The sequence below is a fragment of the Narcine bancroftii genome, unplaced genomic scaffold (genome assembly GCF_036971445.1).
Source record: "Narcine bancroftii isolate sNarBan1 unplaced genomic scaffold, sNarBan1.hap1 Scaffold_47, whole genome shotgun sequence".
NCBI lineage: Eukaryota > Metazoa > Chordata > Chondrichthyes > Torpediniformes > Narcinidae > Narcine > Narcine bancroftii.
Window position 1 is genome coordinate 4,137 of NW_027212064.1, and position 11,381 is coordinate 15,517.

Sequence of the window (11,381 nt, forward strand, 5' to 3'; positions counted from 1 at the left end):
GGCATTACCAAAATATCAAATGATATAATAAATAGACCCAAATAAACCCATATTTTCTTTTCAAGGGTGAAAGATCAATTCAAGATGAGCTCTAGTTGAGCCACTCATCACTCCCAGTTTTTTTGTATTTATCATCCCCACAATCAAAAAGATACTTCTACATTTTCTCTACATAGGCAGTTTTACTTATTTAATTGTATACAAAGGATTTGGCAACAGAGATTAATGGCTTTGACTTCACAGGGAGATGTCAGCATTTCTTTCAACTGCTGACGCCTGGCAACATAAATGCCTACAATTCAGAATTGGATGAAAAGCTATTATGTTGTTAGGATTGTGAAAAGTTTTGGAGAAATCTCTGATCACAGAAATTGAGGTAAGTTAAGCAGCTGCAGTAGAGAAACAATGAAAAATATTGCATGGTTCAAACTGATATATCTATTTCTGAACAATTAACAGAAGAAACTAAAATACTTGATATTGTAAAATGTTGAAATGAGGTCAAATTAATTTTTAAAATCTACATTTCCATTCTCCAATAAAATGAATAAAGCTGTAACTGCAAGGTGCGAAGTGCACAGGTTATTTCAAGTGGATAGAATTATTCTGGTTATGCACTACTATGAAGAATCCTCTACCTCTCCTTCTGAGATGGAGGGTGATCTTTTTTCTGGTGCCTGTGCCAGTCCATTCCTCCCTGGAGTCTGCAACCCCTCATGGCTGCTGCTTTAAAGGGCCATTCAAAGCCTGTGTGGAGCAGATGGCAGTTGACTGGGCTCCTCACTCTCCATGGGTCTGCACCAGTGGCAGCACCGCCATTTCACTCCATATTTTGAATATGAACTAGATTATCTTATAGAAGATTTTTGAGAGTCCAGATGGATAATGCAACTCAAATTGCTCTCAGCAGTGATTGGGAAGATTGAGATGATTCACTTCACAACAGGATTGGCCAAATTAGTGGCACTTTAATTTCTGCCAACAAAGTCAGAGATATGAAATGTTCAATTCTATTTAACTACACACAAAATAGAGCATTGCATCAAATAAAGCATCCCATTCTCACGTGCAGCAATACCTGGACAACACTGAGCCATTGGTTGAAAGTTGCATTATTAGGCCAGTAAAGTGAGATAATGACCATATCCAACAAGACAATCTTACCTATTCTTGACATTTATTGGCATTACCAGTAGCATTCCTTCCCTCTTCTCCCACCCAATGGTAATAACCTGGAAGATACCTTTGACCAGGCCTGATCATCACAAGCAGTCAGAAGCCAGGTTCCATTCAGAGAGTGATCTACCTTCTGTCACCCAAACTCAATACAAGGCATAACTCAGGAGAGTTATGTACATTGCATATACGAACAATCCCGATATGAATCGGGCAGAGTACACCCCCCCCACCCCACCCGATACTTAGACTACATTTCTAAAATTAATCCCAGCATGCAGATCGCTCGTCAGGAGCTCCAGACCAGTTCTGAAACAGGTTAAAATCTGGCCAGAGGGAGCCATTCATACACTTCAAGACCCCTTTGAGCGCACTGACTGGCACATGTTCAAGGAAGCAACAACAACAGATGGCAAATGCATCAATCTGGAGTACAAGGCATCAGTGACCAGCTACATTAGCAAGTGGACTGATGACATCACTGTGCCCAAGACCATCATGACTCGCTCTAATCAGAAGCCATGGATGACTGACAAGGTGAGTGTGCTGCTCAGGAACTGAGATGCTGCCTTCAGAGCAGATGACAAGGTAGCCCTAGCTATTGTGAAACCTAAGCCAAGACAATCAGGGAAGCAAAAAACATATGCGCCCAGCACATTCATAGCCACTTCCTGTACAAGAAGGAAGTGCTGGTGATGCCTCCCTTCCAGATGCATTGAACAACTTCTACATGCGTTTTGAGGCATCAAAAAAAGACATGTTGACAAAGAAGACCACTCCTCCTCCAAATGGTCAGATGCTGTGTCTTGCAGGGGTTGATGTGAAGACAGAGTTCAGCAAGGTCAACGCACAGAAAGCTGCTGGACCAGATAACATTCCCAGCAGATTTCGCACGGGATGTGTGGCTCAGCCAGCAGATGTTCTCTCCAAGATTTTTAACATCTCATGAAAAAAGCCATAATCCCCACGTGCTTCATAGCCGCCACCATTGTGCCCGTGCTGTAGTAGTTGTCTGTGTCCTGCCTCAATGACACACTCACGTCCATCATCGTGAAGTGCTTCAAGAGACTCGTCATGGGGCTCCATCACTGGACCCTCTGCAGTTTTTATACAGACCCAACTGCTCTACAGACAATGCCATCACCACCACCCTCCATCTTGCCACTCCCCACCTGGAAAATAAGGACATGCATGTTCCAATGCTGTTTATTGACCACTTCAACACAATCATACCTCAGTACCTGATAAGGAAGTTGAGCCTCCTGGGTCTAAACAAATGGATTCTCGACTTCCTGACAGGGAGACCTCAAGCAGTCCAGATTGGTAACAGTACTTCAAGACCATCACACTGAGCATGGTGGCCCACAACTGTGCAGCTAAATACAGCTCAAATTACAACATTAAGTTCACTGACAAAATAACCGTGGTGGGCCTTTATTAGTAAGAATGAGAAGTCAGCAAACAGAGATGAGGTGCAGTCACTAGCAGACTGGAACAGAGTCAACAACCTGTATATGTACGTTAATAAAACAAAAAAGATGGTTGTCAACTTCAGGAGGGCCCGGGGAACCAGACACCGCTGACCATTGACAGTTCAGCTGTTGAGGTCGTCAAGAGTATTAAGTTCCTTGGAGTGCACTTGGCAGAGAATCTCACCTGGTTCCTTAACACTAGTTCCATAGCCAAGAAAGCCCAGCAGCACCTCGACTTCCTGTGAAGGCTAAGGAAAATTCATCTCCCTCCCTCCATCCATCCTCACTACATTCGACAGAGAATGTATGGAGAGCATCCTGTGCAACTATATCACTACCTAGTTTGAAAGCTGCACAACCTCTGACTGCAAGACCCAGCAGAGCATAGCAAAGTCAGTGGAAAAATTATTGGGGGTTCTTTTCCTACCATAAAGGACATCTACAACACTCGATGCAGGTGAAAGTCAAGAAACATTATGATGTACTCCACATACCCCTCATGTAAACTGTTCTCCCTTCTGCCATACTGTAGCACTCGGGCCCTTACATCCAGATTGGGCAACAATTCCCCCCCTCCCCCAAGCCATCATGCTCCAGAATTCCCAGAACATATGTGGAGAGTGTACCGTGGATTTTTACTGTATATTTCTTAATATTTTAATATTATGTGTTTAACTTCTAACATATTTATGTAAATACACAGTGGTCCTGAAGAAATGCTATCTCATCCTTATTGTGTGAGAATGGTATGAACAATAAATAAGGATAACTTGACTTGAATACACTGCAATTATTTAGATTAATGAAGCCCCAACAGCTCTTCAAAATCTCAATAACAGGCCAGGGGGAAAAAAAATCAACTTGTTTAACCAGTACCCAATCAAATGTACAAAACATTCATTCCATCACCAATTCCGCACAGTGGCAGCATTGTACGTGGTCAACAAAGTGCACTACAGAGATTTGATCAGTGCAGTACAACAGTTCTGCCCAAATCAACAAATTATATACAGTGTATCAGCAAGATCAGGGAGGAAGAAACCTAGCCACCTGCAGGTTCCCTACAAGTTGCACACCAGCCAACTGCAAAACATATAACAGGTCCCGGGTATTAATCCTGGAACAACATGGCCAACAAAGCCATGGAAACACTTTTACTACAACAAGAAAGTGGTTTTAGAGGGTAATTAGTGGTGGAACATTATTATGGGTATACCCTGTTTTACGAAACTTGAGCATTCCTATGAAACCATTCGCAAGCTGAAATGCCTTAAAGTAAAGATCCATTTGGTACTGTTGGAAGCTATTTTCGTAAAAGTGAAAATCCATTCAATTCCCTTTGTAACAGCAGATTTTCGTAAAGTGAGTATTTGTAAAACTGGGTATGCCTGTATTAATTATGTAAATGCATCAAAATTAGGTAGATCCCAAAAATGAGTCGAAAGTTGGCTATAGAAGATATGTTCTAGCATCATGTTGATCCTAGTGAAAAAAGGCAGAGAAGAAACAAAATGCAGGAATTACATCAAGGATACCCTGACATCAGAAGTTTGGAAGAATGAGGTGGGGTGGGGGGGAAAACAGAAGTTTCTAAAACATCAAAATATTTTTAACAAGAGTATACTAGATTTCCTAGATAAAGGAAGGATAATTTCTATGGTGGAAGAATCCAGAACCCAGCAATATAGTCCAAGGAAAGGGCCAACTGATGTTAGATTGAGATTAAGAGACATAACGACACCCTGAGTGGTGCATTTGTGAAATTCTCCAACACTGACAGTAGTTTTAAAAAAATTGATACATTCAAGAATGACTTGAATATAGTTTGCATGGTTAAGTCACCAAGGAATACCAGAAGAAAGCAGGAGCTGGATACATAGAAGATCCTAACTTCTATGTTAATGTGTCAAATTTATTGATCTCTTTTTTTTTGTTTCGTTTGTTCTAAAGAATGAGCACAATCTCCAGAAAGAGCACAGTCAAGCACAATGGGCTTACACACTAAAGGATGTTTGGGGGATGTCTTTTGGATCAGAAGCTCTAGATCACAAATTCTTTACATTGTCCAAGTCAATATATTCTTAGAACAATTGTATGACAAAAAGACAACCAAGATTCTTTAATTCATATTCGCCCTTCTCAACAGATCCAGAATAGTAAATAATGGAATCAATATAATTACTACAATTCCTCTCAAACTACAAAAAAACTCCCAAACAAACTACAAATTATTGACAAAATGTCATTTTCTGAAAGTAAACTTTCCTCAAGATGTAGCTTCAAACATTGACCACTCACTCAGTAAATAATGATACTGCTAGTTTTGAATTTATCCATCTTCAAATGAAGCTTCTGAACTCTGGTTCTACTATTCTGGTAAAGTTTTTTAAAAAATCATGCCATGGTTGATGTTAACTATTCCCTTGAGAGACCTAAAACCAGTAATCATATAAAATCTTAGCCAATATTCGATTTTGTTTACATTTCATCATCTCCCTGCTTCTCTCTTCTGTAACGTGTTAATATTAATAGCTTTTTTGTACTGCAACAATTCTTAACAAACCTTACGATCTTGGTATTAATATCATCTTTATCAATCAACATTATATTCATGCTCAATTTCTCTGCCACATCAAGATCATCTTGTAAATGCATTAATCTACACTATTAAAGGCCATTATAGGCAAGTATTCCAGAGTTAATCTTTGACTTGTGCCTCTTCATAGAGCCCTTCCTGAAAACAGCACATCTTTCACTTTGTGCCTTTCCAACTAAACTGAGGCTAAAACAATGTATATTAGTCCAATTATGTTCTGAACTGGCTTAATTTTTTTTTATAATTAGCCATTCAGCTTGTAAACAGGTCATTTTGGCTGAGTCCATGCCACTCAATTTACACCTCATTAACCTACTACCCACAATATGTTTTTGAATGGTGGGAGAAAAACTGGAGCCCCAGGAGAAAACTGGGGAGAACTTACAAACACCTTACAGATAGCGCGGGATTCAAACCTTGGTCCAGTCCCAATCGCTGGCACTGTAAAGGCATTGGATGCGAACCACTATGCCAACCATGCTGCCATGAAGTTGCAATTCTGCCACTTCTTTGCTTTTCTTTATTTTTATTGAGTTTAACATAAGCATATATTAAAAAAAATGACAATTACAAAGTAATTCATTTGTATACAAGTAAACATACACAAAAAAATGAAAGTATATAAAACTTCATCAAGTTACTTGTAATACCTAAAACTATTGATAGAAATGATGAATGCAACCATGTCAAACCCATTTATTGATATATTTGATAAAATTATTAAGAACAAAAGCAAAAAAACTAAAAACACAATCAAATCAAACCCCACCCTCAAATCAAGATAACCTTAATGCTTAATAATTAAAAAAAAGCAATAATGTGGAATCACTGGTGACTCCAAGAGAACAGGCAAAGAATCACCAGAACATACAGTAATTATTAATTCTTCCAATTATAAAATAATTATAAGAATGGGCCCCACAATTTCGTAAATTAAAACTTTTCATCTTTATTATATCTAATTTTCTCCAAACTTAAACAGGATATTACATCATTTAGCTACTGCATTTGAGGGGGGAATGAATCACCTTTCCATTTCAATAAAATTGCTCATCTAGCTAGCAATGTGGTAAAGGTAAAACTTTTTCCCGAGATGCCAATAAAAGTTTTTCTGGATCACAAGAAAATAAAAAGAACAATTAATGGACAGGGTTCCAAATTAGTTTTGACAATTGTTTGAAAAATCTTTCCAGAATCTCACTAAATTTGGGCATTCCCAAAACATGAATCAGTGAAGCTTCAAAAATTTTTTACATTTCTCACATAGTGGATCAATATCTGCACAAAAATGGAATAATTTATTTGGAAATGAATTCTAGGCTCCACCTGTAATTGTAATAAGCAGTGTCTTACACAAAATCCAACCAATCTTTATCTGAAAATGCTGTTCAAGTTCATTCCAAATCTCTTTTGATCCCAGCCATGGGGAATAAATTTAAATCCAATAAATTATTATAAACACATGATGTTATTAATCCAACATGAAAATAAAACTAAATATTTAAAATAGATCAAGAATCTATTTGGACTAGCCAGTGAAAAACCATCAATTCCAAAGAATTTCCTAAACTGAGCACAAATTTTCAATCCATTTCTCATTAACAGATTTTTTGATAATTTGGAAAAAGAAAATAGTAGAAAGGATCCTAAAATTGCCAACATAGAAACCTTTTTTGTGAACTACAATTCATTTCTACCCAGGAGGGGTGAATCTCTGATTTGTCCAGATGTAGTAATAAAAGTAAATTATGTGCATTAATCAAAGGCGAGAAATCAGACTGCTCAAACTACAGGGGAATCACGTTGCTCTCCATTGCAGGCAAAATCTTCGCTAGGATTCTACTAAATAGAATAATACCTAGTGTCGCCGAGAATATTCTCCCAGAATCACAGTGCGGCTTTCGCGCAAACAGAGGAACTACTGACATGGTCTTTGCCCTCAGACAGCTCCAAGAAAAGTGCAGAGAACAAAACAAAGGACTCTACATCACCTTTGTTGACCTCACCAAAGCCTTCGACACCGTGAGCAGGAAAGAGCTTTGGCAAATACTAGAGCGCATCGGATGTCCCCCAAAGTTCCTCAACATGTTTATCCAACTGCACGAAAACCAACAAGGTCGGGTCAGATACAGCAATGAGCTCTCTGAACCCTTCTCCATTAACAATGGCGTGAAGCAAGGCTGTGTTCTCGCACCAACCCTCTTTTCAATCTTCTTCAGCATGATGCTGAACCAAGCCATGAAAGACCCCAACAATGAAGACGCAGTTTACATCCGGTACCGCACAGATGGCAGTCTCTTCAATCTGAGGCGCCTGCAAGCTCACACCAAGACACAAGAGAAACTTGTCCGTGAACTACTCTTTGCAGACGATGCCGCTTTAGTTGCCCATTCAGAGCCAGCTCTTCAGCGCTTGACGTCCTGCTTTGCGGAAACTGCCAAAATGTTTAGCCTGGAAGTCAGCCTGAAGAAAACTGAGGTCCTCCATCAGCCAGCTCCCCACCATGACTACCAGCCCCCCCACATCTCCATCGGGCACACAAAACTCAAAACGGTCAACCAGTTTACCTATCTCGGCTGCACCATTTCATCGGATGCAAGGATCGACAATGAGATAGACAACAGACTCGCCAAGGCAAATAGCGCCTTTGGAAGACTACACAAAAGAGTCTGGAAAAACAACCAACTGAAAAACCTCACAAAGATAAGCGTATACAGAGTCGTTGTCATACCCACACTCCTGTTCGGCTCCGAATCATGGGTCCTCTACCGGCATCACCTACGGCTCCTAGAACGCTTCCACCAGCGTTGTCTCCGCTCCATCCTCAACATCCATTGGAGCGCTTTCATCCCTAACGTCGAAGTACTCGAGATGGCAGAGGTCGACAGCATCGAGTCCACGCTGCTGAAGATCCAGCTGCGCTGGGTGGGTCACGTCTCCAGAATGGAGGACCATCGCCTTCCCAAGATCGTGTTATATGGCGAGCTCTCCACTGGCCACCGTGACAGAGGTGCACCAAAGAAAAGGTACAAGGACTGCCTAAAGAAATCTCTTGGTGCCTGCCACATTGACCACCGCCAGTGGGCTGATAACGCCTCAAACCGTGCATCTTGGCGCCTCACAGTTTGGCGGGCAGCAACCTCCTTTGAAGAAGACCGCAGAGCCCACCTCACTGACAAAAGGCAAAGGAGGAAAAACCCAACACCCAACCCCAACCAACCAATTTTCCCCTGCAGCCGCTGCAACCGTGTCTGCCTGTCCCGCATCGGACTTGTCAGCCACAAACGAGCCTGCAGCTGACGTGGACTTTTACCCCCTCCATAAATCTTCGTCCGCGAAGCCAAGCCAAAGAAGAAAGTATAATCTAATATCTGGCAGTGATAATCTGCCATTCAGTGTGGACTTTTGAAGATGTGCTTTATTTTTACATTCCCCCTCCCCCCCACCTGCCAAATATACTTAGAAAAAGTCAAATCCAGCAAGCTGAAAAAGGATTTGAGGATAGAAATTGTTAACGCTTGAAAAAGATACTAAAATTCATATAAAATATTCATCTTCATCGAATTAGTATATCTCATCATTGTAAATAGATAAGGGAGACTAACCCAATAATGATTGTTTAATCCAGTGCTTCTCAACCTTTTTCTTTCCCCTCACATACCAGGTACTCTGTGATTAGTAAGGGATTGCTTAAGATGGTATGTGGGTGGAAAGTAAAAGTTTGAAAATCACTGTTTTTATCGTATCTAATTGACTCGTTATGTGCACAGTTTCATAACTCCTAAGGAAACGGGCCAATGACAATTTTTCTCAGCAAATTATTTCAGTAACAATTGGGTCTAGAGCAGTGGTTCTCAACCTTCTTTCCCCCCCCCTAACTCACATACCACCTTAAGTAATCGCTTACTAATCACAGGGATTATTGAAGGTGATACGTGAGTGGAAATAAAAAGGTTGAGAACCACTAGTTTAATCTTATCGAATAATATCCAGATGTTTTCTTTCAACAAGTTTTTATAATTTTTCATAATTGTAATTCCTAAATATTGGAAATGTTCTTTCACTATTTTAAATGTAAAATTGGAATAGCCTAAAAAAGCACATTTTGAGGGTAGAAGTTCTCTTAATTTATAACCCGAGAACTGACTGAATTTAAAATGATTAATATGTTTGATATATAAATTTCAGAATTTGAAATAAAAAAACAGCAAATCATCCACATAAAGTGATACTTTATGTTCAATTCCTCCTCTAATTATGCCCGTAAATTCTCTACACTGTCGAAGAGCAATAGCTAATGGTTCCAGTTATGTGCAAAAGGCAAAGGATTTAGACAGCCCTGCCATGTTCCCCTATTGAGATTAAGCATAGCCAATTGTTGTATTTTAGAGTGAACTGATGCTTTAGGGCAAGAATACAATTTAATCCATTTAAATCCATCTGGACCAAAATTAAATTTACCCAATGCAGCAGATATTCCTATTCCACACCATCAAATTTTTTTTCAGCATCTAGCGAAAGGACACACTCAATCAATGTGGTTGAGGGCAAATATAGACTATTCGGTAATCAATGTATATTATAAGAAGATTTTTTATAAAACCAGTTAGGTCTGAATATATAATGTTAACATTTTTTATATTCTGAGCTAAAACCTTTGACTTATCCTCCCCCCACCTTCAGCCAACTCTCCTAAGGAGAGCCATAAAAAAAGAAAAAAAGAATATTTTAAAAAAAGTCTTTGTCCTCATATCCGGGAATGAGTCAGCAAAAAATCATTGCTTCACAATCAGTTTCAAACAACCAAAATTGATAGTCTCCATAAAACACCTTCAACACTGCAGGGTAACGAAAAGTAGACTTGTAACCTTTACACCACAAAACTTCTTTAACTGGTTTAAATCGACGTCGACGTTGAATGACATCTTGACTCAGATCAGGATAAAAAAAGAATTTACTATTCTGAATCAATAATGGGGTTTGTCGTTGTCTCGCATTTTATACTGCAAGTCGAAGTATTGCTTTTCTATCCAAGTAACTCAGACATCGAATTATTACCGGTCTCGGGGGTTGATCAGCTGAGGGTATTCTTCTTAAAGTTCTATGGGCTCTTTCCAGTGCCAATCCCCCAGAGAAAAATTCTTGCCCTAATATTTGCGGAATCCAGTCTTTAAAGAAACAAAGAGGACCTTGTCCTTCTATACCTTCTGGCAAACCAACAATTTTCACATTGTTCCTTCTGCTTTGATTTTCCAAATAATCTATTTTTCTTTCTAGCTCCTTCTCACGATCTCCTAATTCTATGACTGATTTTTTGTGTTAGAAGTCACTTGTTGTTTACAGTCCAAAAAAGCTCTCTGAAATTTTTTTAATTCTTTATAAGATGCATCCACACGTGTCTTAACCATTTTTAATTCTGAACTTATACCAGCGTTCATTTGAACCATCTCATTCATTAGAGATGTCAACATAGGTTGAATAACTGCATTTAATTGCATACATTGTGAATCCGCAAATCTTAGCTCTCCTCTCTCTGACATGATGGCAGAACAAGGTAACTGCAGCTCCTGCTGTAATTCAACAAAAGGCATTTTAAAAGATTTACTGCGGGTCTGGACTCCCAGCGATGGCATCCCGACTTCTTCAGGGAGTCGCTGCTGGTCTCCCCCCGCATCCATTCTCATCCATTCGCGAAGAAAAACGATTTCTTCAGATTGTAATGCTGCCTGATGCACTTCCTTTTCAGCCTCCACAGCACTTCGAAAATGTATTTTCTTTTGGACTTGAGATTTAGTCTTTTTACTTAATACTTTAAACTAAAGTTTAAAAAGTTTAAACTTGGAAACAAAGGGTTAAAAAACAGGTATTTAAAAGTCTGGCCAGAGAGGTCGAGATTACACGTCCAGACTCTATGCCATCTTGCCATGCCCCCTCCAGTTTCTCTTCTTTAAATGAATCAGCCAATAGCAGAGTTAAGTGAGGTACAAGCTGTTTGGAGAAGGATTTATAAAATTCTGCAGGAAATCCATCTTGTTCTGGAGATTAACCTGACGGTAATGAGGAAATAGCCACAGCTATATCCTCCTATGAAATAGATTTCTCTAAACTTAAACGTTTCGCTTGAGAAAAAAAAAAAC